This window comes from Lactuca saligna, chromosome 4 (genome assembly GCF_052625555.1).
Source record: "Lactuca saligna cultivar CGN05327 chromosome 4, ASM5262555v1, whole genome shotgun sequence".
In the NCBI taxonomy this organism is placed as follows: Eukaryota; Viridiplantae; Streptophyta; class Magnoliopsida; order Asterales; family Asteraceae; genus Lactuca; species Lactuca saligna.
This window is the reverse complement of record NC_136420.1, coordinates 290,364,312-290,374,774: the sequence shown is the minus strand read 5'-3', so window position 1 is coordinate 290,374,774 and position 10,463 is coordinate 290,364,312. Positions and strand designations below refer to the sequence as shown.

The 10,463-nt window shown below is 30.3% G+C and overlaps 1 long non-coding RNA gene, 2 other non-coding genes and 1 pseudogene across 3 annotated transcripts; 2 read left to right on the top strand and 2 right to left on the bottom strand.

The window, feature by feature from the left end:
• The first annotated feature begins 2,413 nt into the window (after nt 1–2,413).
• LOC145039198 (polcalcin Bet v 4 pseudogene) lies at nt 2,414–2,894 on the top strand (annotated as a pseudogene).
• A 578-nt stretch (nt 2,895–3,472) lies between these two features.
• On the top strand, nt 3,473–3,554 carry TRNAS-AGA (transfer RNA serine (anticodon AGA)). The gene has a single exon. It is a non-coding gene; the product is annotated as a tRNA-Ser (tRNA).
• Nucleotides 3,555–3,617: 63 nt separating this feature from the next.
• Nucleotides 3,618–3,691, bottom strand: TRNAN-GUU (transfer RNA asparagine (anticodon GUU)). The gene has a single exon. It is a non-coding gene; the product is annotated as a tRNA-Asn (tRNA).
• Nucleotides 3,692–5,585: 1,894 nt separating this feature from the next.
• LOC145043791 (uncharacterized) lies at nt 5,586–7,578 on the bottom strand. Its single transcript, XR_013681148.1, has 2 exons — nt 7,112–7,578; nt 5,586–6,978 (listed from the first exon to the last, which is right to left on the bottom strand). It is a non-coding gene; the product is annotated as an uncharacterized LOC145043791 (long non-coding RNA).
• Nucleotides 7,579–10,463: the final 2,885 nt, after the last annotated feature.

Here is a 10,463-nt window from a genome sequence, read left to right as displayed (position 1 = left end):
TTCGTTTAGACCGCTAAGGCTAAAAAATATTTTATCGTAAACTCAAAACGTCACACAGCGTTGTGTCGGTTTTGTCACAAAACTTCAAAAGTCATAACTTCTTCGTTATAACTCGGATTTCAGCATTCTTTACATGTCTAGAATCCTTGTCACGACCACTAGGACTTTCTTCATAGATATTGGGATTATCTATTATAATCTTTTTTATGCTTATTTTTATTCTTAATTTATTATATCTTATAAATAAATAATAATGCATATAAAATCACATAATATTCAAGTAATTCATCTCTATTACTTCAAATTAGGTTACACTTGTTGACCCTAACTATTACATCATCAAACTAATGTTTAGCCTAGAAACACTATGTGTCTTTGTCATGTAGGATTCTTGGAGTTGATCATTGGTAACACACAATCCATTGTTAGAATTGGGTAGGCCGTTTTTTATGCTTTCATTGGGTTCCTACCTTGGTTGCTGATGTGGTTACTCAACCTGAATATATGGTGAGATTATTCGTTCCGAAGTAAGGGTACTTTCGGTATTACCCACTACTACTTCTTATTTCTTCCGAATCTTGATAATGAAGCATACATCTTATCATTACCCATCCAAAGAGTACATTGGTTTTAATTAAGAATGTTTATATTTTTTACCCTTAACCAAATAGATACCGGTCATAAACATTTCATCGAAGGTTTTCCATTCAACATTCAAGTTATTTGTTCAATAATATTGATGGTTAATGGATGACTTAGTTCAGTTCATCTTTAGATTAATGGTTTATAGTTAACTGTGGCATGATTTTAGACAGTTTAACAATTAAGGTGTTGTTTGTTTTTTTCTCAAAATGACTTATTGGCCACTTTTGTCTGTACCGTGCAAACATTTAAACTTGCACACTGTTTGTTTTTTAGTAAATTACACGAATGGTCCCTATGGTTAAGGCTAATTTGTACGTTCGGTCCCTAATTTTTTTTTTTTTTTTTTTTTTAATTCAGAAGGTCTCTACTATTTGTTTTTGCTATGTGTTTGATCTATGTCTTACCTAAAAATACTATTTTGCCTTTGATTTTTCAATTTATTTAAATAAACACACCCCAACCTCACCCCCACCCCATCACCTTACATTACCTACCCCACCATTTTTTCATATTTAAATAATATTTTTTATAAGTAAGACAGGGACCAAATACATAACAAAAACAAAAACATTATAGAGCAAGTGCGTAACAAAAACAAATAGTAGGAACTTTCTGAGTTAAAAAATTTAATTATATTCCAAACCATATGGAGCATTCGTTTAATTTACTCTTTGTTTTTAGAAGACTGTGGATATATATGGTCTCTACATCCTCCTTTTGGGGATAAACTTGACCCATCCACCTCTTACCTCTGTGGGGTGCCCATCCTGTTTTTTGGTGATAGACTTGGTCCATCCACTTCTGCACATCTCCACATTCTGTTTTTGGGTATAGATTGGCCCATCCACTTGTGCACATCTCCACATCCTATTTTTGGGGATAGATTTGGCCCATCCACTTCTTACCTCAGCAAGTTATCTTTTCGTGTAATTAAAAAAAAAAAAAAAAAAAAAAAAAAAAAAAAAAAAAAGGACGAATCCCTTATTTATAATTTATAAGAATCAAAAGGCCACTTCTTTTCAATTTTATATTTATTCATGTCTTCTTTATATAAAAGTCTCATCCTTGTTTTCTGTCTTCAATGAACTGATATGGGACACGTGATTTTCATACACCATCCAGTTTTTTCACAATTATCATTACTTAAAATATCACATCAAATATAATTCAATTTAAAATAGTGTGTATAGAAATATAATAGTTTTAAAAGTAATATCCAATAATTTAATAAGTTAGACGACGAATACATGAAAATATAATGATTAATGTGTTTCCTAATTATATATAACAAATATTTTGAATTTTAAATATTAATAAAAAATTAAAAATAAATTATAATGATGGTTGTATAAATTTAATTTTCGACATTGTAAAACTATAATTATTGAAATAGTCTTTTAAGTTTCAAAAAACCAATTTATTTAAAAAAAAAAGGTTTTACACAATCTAGAGACTTTAAAAAAACAAAAGTATTTTCATCGTAGACCGTAGACGTTTGATCCGCCTTTTTTTTTTTCTTTCTGTAGGTGTCTACAGATATAATCCGCAGACTGCATATATTTTACCTCTTAAAAAACAGATAACACCTAAATATTTTTAAATTTTCTTTATAAGCTTTATGTTGTGGAAAATGACCGATTCTAATCATATTTAGTATTTACCTCACAAAAAATAGGAGGCAATCCGTGATTAAGGGACAACCATGCATATTCACCAATTCATAGGTTCATCATTAATATCTTCTGGCTCAAAACAAATCAAACACATATTTAAGTAAAAACATAAAATCAAAACCAACAATGCCAATGTAATTATTTGAAAAGCATAATGGCGGATGATACTTTAGAAGAACGAGAATGGATTTTTAAACGATTTGATGACAATGGAGATGGAAAAGTCTCTGCAGCTGAGCTCGCAAAAAACTTGAAGACACTCGGTTGTGTGTCAGATGAACAAATCCAACGTATGATGACTAAACTTGATACAGATGGAGATGGGTATATTTCGTTTCAGGAATTTACAGATTTTTATAATGCTAATAGATTATTGATGAAAGATGTCGCAAGGTTGTTATAACAATCTTTTTGAGAATCAATGTATTTGTTTTGTTATAGATTTCTCAAGGTTTCTTACAAGTAATGTTATCATTTGATGTATACTTTAAGAAGAATTAGAAATTTTCTTTTGACACATTTTAAGAGTTGAAAAGGAAACATTACTTGTTTTCTTTTCCTTCCTTTATATTTATTGTCGGGATAATTAAATGCGACATACTTTTAAAGTAGTCTTTTTATATTTGTATTTGGTTTTCCAATTAGTCTTTCTTTGATAAAAATATTTTGTCATTTGAAGGATTTTGAACAAAACGTATGGCACACGTTTTTAATTCCGTTTGCATGAATAAATAAGTTATGATTTGATCATTTGAATAAACAGTAAATGAAAACTATTGTTCATACTTATGCTGAATGACATAAAATTAGTATTCTACTCTTATATCAGACGTTAATGTTGAATTAAAATGAAAACTTTGTGAACAACAATTTTGAATGATAAATAAATAAATTATTTAAATATTTTTGAAATGTGATAATAATGTTGTAAAATCAGCATATCATTAAGACTGCAAGATGCTAGTTTCTCAATTGCCCAATCATAAAACCAATATACGATATAAAAAAAATATAAACTGATGAAAATTGGATCCACAGCTAAACACTTAACATACTTAGCTATAAAAAGCAATATATAAAAATAAATGTTATTTAAATAAATAAATAAATAAATAGTAAAATTGTTAATATCATTATTAACCATTGAAGAAAATGTGAGCGTGCCGGAGTGGTTATCGGGCATGACTAGAAATCATGTGGGCTCTGCCCGCGCAGGTTCGAATCCTGCCGCTCACGTTTTTAAATTTAATTATTTATTTTTTTCATTTTCAAAAAAAAAATTAAAAACATTAAAATTATCGCTAGAAGGAGGGCTTGAACCTCCGACCTTGTGGTTAACAGCCACACGCTCTAACCAACTGAGCTATTCCAGCTACGTCGTATGTTGTGAAATTAATGAATTAAAATAAAGAATAATAAAAATAATTTTTTAATTTGACATATGACAGTATCCTGTTTAATCTTCTTATATTCATTGTTTTTTATAGTTATATTTTCTAAGATTTCAGAATTTATTGTTCTTTTTATAATGGCAAATTTAATATATTTATAAATTGTTTATAATTTTAAATATATCTCAGACGAGACTTTAACGTTAAACTTTAATAAAAAATAGCAATATCTTAAGTTGAATATGAACTTTTGGTTGTTATATGTTTATGGACAATGTGTGGTAGGATATTTCATCTTAAGTCGCATTATAATTGGATCTAGTTAATAGGACATTTCGCTTATATTTAGTAGGCGTATGTCGGTACGAAATATAATGGATGCAAACTTCGTTTTAATTGCTTTATAATTAGTTTTTTTTTAATAAAATAGTAGGGATGAGCAAATGGACCGGGGAACCGGCCGGAACCGGTACCGGCACCGGAACCGGAACCCGATGGAACCGGTCGGGCCGGGATCGGGACGTTATTTTTGTAGATTTTTGGAACCGGAAACGGGTAGGAACCGAAACCGATATAACCGGAACCGGTAGAACCGGCAAAAACCGGAACCGTATAATGCTATTTTTCAAGGACCGGTTCCAACATTTGAAGACACTACAAGAACCGGTAGGAACCGGGAACCGGTAGAACCGGACCGGTAGAACCGTCGGGCCGGTTCGGTTCTTGATTTTGGCCGAAGCCGGTTCCCGGTTCCGATTCGGTTCGGGCCGGTTCCGTCCGGTTCGGTCCTTTTGCTCATCCCTATAAAATAGTGATCACAATACAACAAGTGAAAATGTAAACGGGTTACAAGTAGCGTCGCCAAATATTTTGTATGATAAAAAATCATTTATTTTGAAGTCTACATCTGTAGATCTAAATATGTAACATTGTTATGTATTATCTAGTTATCCTCTATTAAGAAGTTTTATCACATTCAGCTCGAGGAAACCAAACGTATCAAGCGCAAATGGTATGAATATATGTTGATTTTCCAAACACAATTCTTTTTTTTTTTTTTTTTTTTTTTGCATGTAGTAGCTTTTAAAGCAGTCTGTCCCGTATTGAAACCTCAAACCTCAAGCGTACGTAGTGGCGGAGCCACATGGGACGTTGGGGGTACTACAACACCCCCAAAAAAATTATTTCATGTATATAAAAAAATATATTTGTAAACATGTTTTATATTATTAAAGCTCCAGCTAAATAGATTACATTATGTTTTTTAATTTCCCGTATATGATAACTACATAGAATATTTATTGATAATCTTTGTATCCCATATAAAGTTTCTAGCTCTGTCATTGAGCCTACGAGAGGGGATACCCCTGTAAGGTCCACACAAATGTGTCTTGCTCCCTTCAAAAAAATCAATACGTCACCTGGTCTAAGGGTTGATCGTCCTTCTACCAGGTCAGTCAAAAAATTCACATGTGTTTCTTTTTTGACGAAAACTCTGACACACTTAAGTATGTGAAACAAACGTAACAAATAAACAAGTCTGTGTAATTGTGTAAGGTACTAAAACATTAGTAACTACCACTACCAACATATAGAGTTAAAAATTAACTTCATTACAAACCTAGGCATGGACACAAGGAGATATTCGTTAGATTCCTAATACAAACATATGTATTAATGTGCGCATGATGTGTTTATATATATATATATATATATATATATATATATATATATATATATATATATATATATATATATATATATATATATATATATATATATACTAGGAAAGTTAAAATGTCGTCCTAAGGACGTTCCATGAAGGGTAATCTGACCATCTTGAAGACAATAAAAAACGAAGTAGAGTGCTATAATCTTCAAAAAAAACTACCATATGAAACTTAATTAAGAAAAATGTAATGTGTTAATGAGAAAAAATTTGAAAAAGAAAGAGCTTTACATTAACAATTGATATTAAGATGCTATAATGTATAACTTAATGAAAGTACATTGCTATTTATAGACCGTACTTAAAGCTCACCACCACCGTCCATCAGAGTGGTTTTTCATGCATGGTGTTGGTCTGCTTACAAGATCTGCACAAGGAACATCGAAACTGACCGGTGTCAAACGCTAATGGTTTCAGCAACTTCACAAATAACCAACGAAAGTTGAGAAATACCTTGTGATTTTATGTAGTGATAAATGCAGAGCTTCAACTATCTCCAACTATTTTTAGCTTCACATTTATGATACAATAATTTTATGGTTAAAAGGGAAATCATCATTAAACTTACGAGCATTCATGTCAACTCCTTTTAAAGTTACGATGATTGACTGGGCAACCAAAAATTAAGTAACTTCACAAAAAATACAAAATATTGAAATCTAAAAGAACCGAACAATTATATAAAAGGATTCTCAATAACATCACTAAATTAAATTAATTGAGATTTAAGAGCTCTAAACTTCAAGTAACACCTACATATCGATATGTTAGACAATCAACTTTTGGTATAGCTGGGTGTGAGTGTGGGTATGCCTCTATGTGATGAAGAGCATACCTGGAACAAGTGTTGAGCTTAAGAAGTTAGGTAAAGCAAGCTTACATCTGAAACCAGAGTATTCAAGTATACAAGAAAACCAAAGATGTTATCATTACATGTATATGAGTAAGTTACGAAATCTAAATTTACAAAACTGAAGCAACACAACAATGGACCTCCCAAACAGACCTCTTACCAAACCTTTTCACGTCTTTATTGATCTGACCAGTCAGCATCAAACCAAACATCCTATAAATTTCTTTCCACATAGCAATGAGAAAACGGCTATACTAAGCCATAAAATAGAGAAACAAAAGCACAAAGAACAAGAACCAACAATTAAAAAAAATTGCATATTTCAAGCATAAAATAATCAAAAGTGTGTTTGGCATATTAAAAAACCAAATCAGAGATTGCACTGAAACATGGTAAGAAACCCAAAAGATTTGTAATTCTTTTTGTTAGGTTTTCTACAAAAGAAATTAGGAATGTGGGTGAATTCGTCTCCTTCTTCTGTTAAGATGGAATTTGTGTACCTTACCTCCTATCTTCCAGTTGTAGCAAAACAATAACTTTTGTTTTTTAATACAACTGAAATTGAGCATAAAAAGTTAAGTAGAATAAAGTATTTCAATTTACAAAAAAAGAGCTTACCATTACATCTTCAAAGTGTGAACATCCTCATCGAACTCCAACAAATCCACATTTTTAAGCCCATCATCACTGCAAATCAAAACTAAAAGAATGAAATTAGGATTTTCAATAAATAAAAAGAGATTAAATCTTGGGGTGTATTATGATCTATATAGGGGTAAACACAATAAATGAGAATTATAGGAAACGAAACCAATAGTACATGTAGAGGTCATGTACGTAGTGATCCAATGACGAATAAGGAACAACCGACACCACCAACAGTTTACTTCTTAACCAATGAGGCTTTTGTTTTCCCATAGATGAGTGTCGGTTGCCACAAACAGCAAGAGAGAGAGAGAGAGAGAGAGAGAGAGAGAGAGAGGTGGTATCAATTGAATGGAAATAATCCCATTGACCATCGCTGGGAGGAATCGTTTTGCATTGTCAAAACCGTAACCACCTCCTGCCTCGTCAGCCAAGATGAGAATGGGGAACAATGGTATATTGGGGAATAAAGAAATCGTGCTAGGAAAGTCTTCTTGGTACACACTACACACATTGAAGCGTAGTGGTGGGGGGCAGCGATATATGAACCAGTGAAATTCAAGAAGAACATGATCTATTTGTTTTGGAAAATAAATTACATAAATGGTAATGGAGGAGATAAGGTAGGAAACAATGGGTGTATATGTGATGGGGCAGCTGGCAAGGCTAGAAGGCCACAATTTGACAAAGCTATAAGACTGACTCATCATTTTTATCAGAGTTTAAAAAAAACATTTTATACAAGTAAAATTGAAAAAATATTAAACAATAAGAACCAAATATATAATTTTTTGGTAATATAATATATATTTTTTTATTACTGAATTTAATACACTGATCTCATCCACCTTCTGGATGGTTTCATTTTCTACTTTACAAAATTCCACATTAATTCTAAAACAATTCCACAAAAAAGCCATGCTAAATCCTCATACCATTTCTCATCCCACTTTCCTCAAGAATCTCCACTTTCTTCAAAGAAGAGTCTCACGTGTCTTTCTAAAATCCTCCATCTTTTTATCTTTAGGTGCACTTATCATACATGCAATAGCAATAGTGTCATACTAGTACACTACCCGTGCGATGCAGCGGCACCAAATAGTTTCTTTCGGCATATAGTTTTCATGTGATGTTTAGTTTCATTTTTCTGTCAAATAGTTTGTTTCATTGTTTCAGATAATTCTTTTTGACGAAGAGTTGCTAGCTAGGTACATAGATGCGGGAGCATAATAGTTTGTTGTCCGATGTCATCAATTGCTATGGTTTTTATTTTGTAATTATTTGGTAGGAGTGTGCATAAAGTGATAATAAAAAAACAATATTGAAAAAAATGATCTATTTTGAAAAAGTGGACTATAAATTTTCTTGTCCGACTATTTTATGTTAAAAATAAAATTATGTTGCTTTTTTGGGTTAAAAATAAAACTATTCCACTTTCTTATAATGATAAAATAGTTTCTATGAGTAGGTTCCATCACAATCGGTATTTCGCCTATGTCAGATAGTTTCATTTTTATGAATATTTTTTTTTATATTAGTTTAATTTTAAAACATTTCATATTAAAAAATACATAAGATGTGTGCTAATATCATTTATATTGTTCTTTTAAATTAAAAAAAGGTTTGTGTTGTTTTGGTTGAAAATAAAACATTGTTCATTCTTTTGCTTTAAAAATATAAGAACTCTATTAGATTAAATCTAAAGTATGTGTAGAAGTTACCTGCACGAAAAAAAAAAAAAAAAAGTTTAATTTATCTCGTCGAAACAATGTACAAACTGGTTGTGAATAATAGAACAAACGATATATTTATCTGAATTTGCTTTAGGTTACTTCTATTAAATTATATATTTATAAAAAAACATAAAATAATAATATAATAATATATTACAAATAGAATAGTTACTTTTTTTCTTTTTTAGATGAATATTTATATATAATCGATTCCATATTACTGTTATTTATTTGTTTAGTAGTTGCTTCATCATGGCTTATTTGTTATATTTTTTGGAAAATGCCAAACTATATAAAGCACCCAAAGTGAGAAAGAAGTAAAGAGGAGCAAAACAGGAACAAACATTAAAAGTTTGAACAATTACAGGCCCAAATTTTTTTTATTTATTTGTAAATAAAAAGTTTTATTTTTATTGATTAATAAGAAAATTAGTTAAAATGGATAATCCCTTTTTGACTGGGATGTATCGTGGAAGAATCAATAAATTGTTTTCATCTTCAATCATAAATCAAATTTCGATAGAAAATTGCGCAAAAACATATAAACTAAATAAAATTCATTATAGCCTTCTTCCCTATCCTAATTCTCCAGAATATGAACATAAAATAGATCCTAATTCCTAACAAAACTTTTTATATCATATATGAAAAATCAAAAACCGTTACGTTACAAAGAAATGGTATATCTCATCGTAAAAATCAGAAGAAATTTATAAAGGTAATTTTTAAAATACAAAACTATGTGTCAACTTGTTGAAAAACATTTATTGGATTGAGTTAACTTATTTATATTATCACTAATATAAGATATTTTTAAACAAAAACATGATTTTCGATTAGAATTTGACCACAAACATATATTTTTCACATCACCAACCATTAATTACTAAGTTAATATTCAATTAATTTTCTTTTTTCATGTCGGATCAATACTACATCAAACAATTTTACTTTTTATAGTAACATCACAAATCAAGATAGAACTTGAATCCAGATTCGAACAAAAACATTCATTTATTGCACCAATACACCAATGAAAGCGAATAGTTTTACGAAGTCAAAGTCCGGAATAAAACTGTTGACTTAACTTGACTTTGATATCCTTTGAAACTCATAGTTCATACTTCATAACGTAAAATTGATGACTAAATAATACATCTTTTGTAGACCTCTTTTTCTCTTCTCATCTCTTTTAAATTGAAATAAAATAAAAGTGTGAGCCTATTTCACATAATAATGTGCAAATTAGCTTAACAAAACAATAATCATCGGAGATAAACACCCACAAGCTTGGTTGGGTTTTAAAACAAAAAATCCATAAAAACTGAATAAGTTATTCCTTAAAAGAAGAAAAGAGCAATAAAAATGCTACATGAAAAAAAAACCAATAATGTTGTTCCATTAATACATAAAAAACTCACCCTACAATAAATCACATGTTAATCAATCCAGAGCATGAACTAACAAAGATCAAAAGAAAAGACATTTGTACCCATCCGATCTCAAAAACTGAAATGGAATGAATGGTTGAAAAAGCCATATGTTGGTAAATCACATGAAATTCCTCTTTTTTACAATCTTCTACCAACTGTCTTGATTCCTTTCTACTATTACACTGCATCGATTTAACATATAGTCAAAGAAAAAGGTAAATATAATTACAAACACAAAAAGGATGTTCAATTTCAAACATAACTTGATAAAAACATTCAACCAAATGCCTGAAAAGGAATCAAACACGCCACTCTGAAAATATTCACAGTATCCAAATTATAATTCTTACTTGTATAAGAA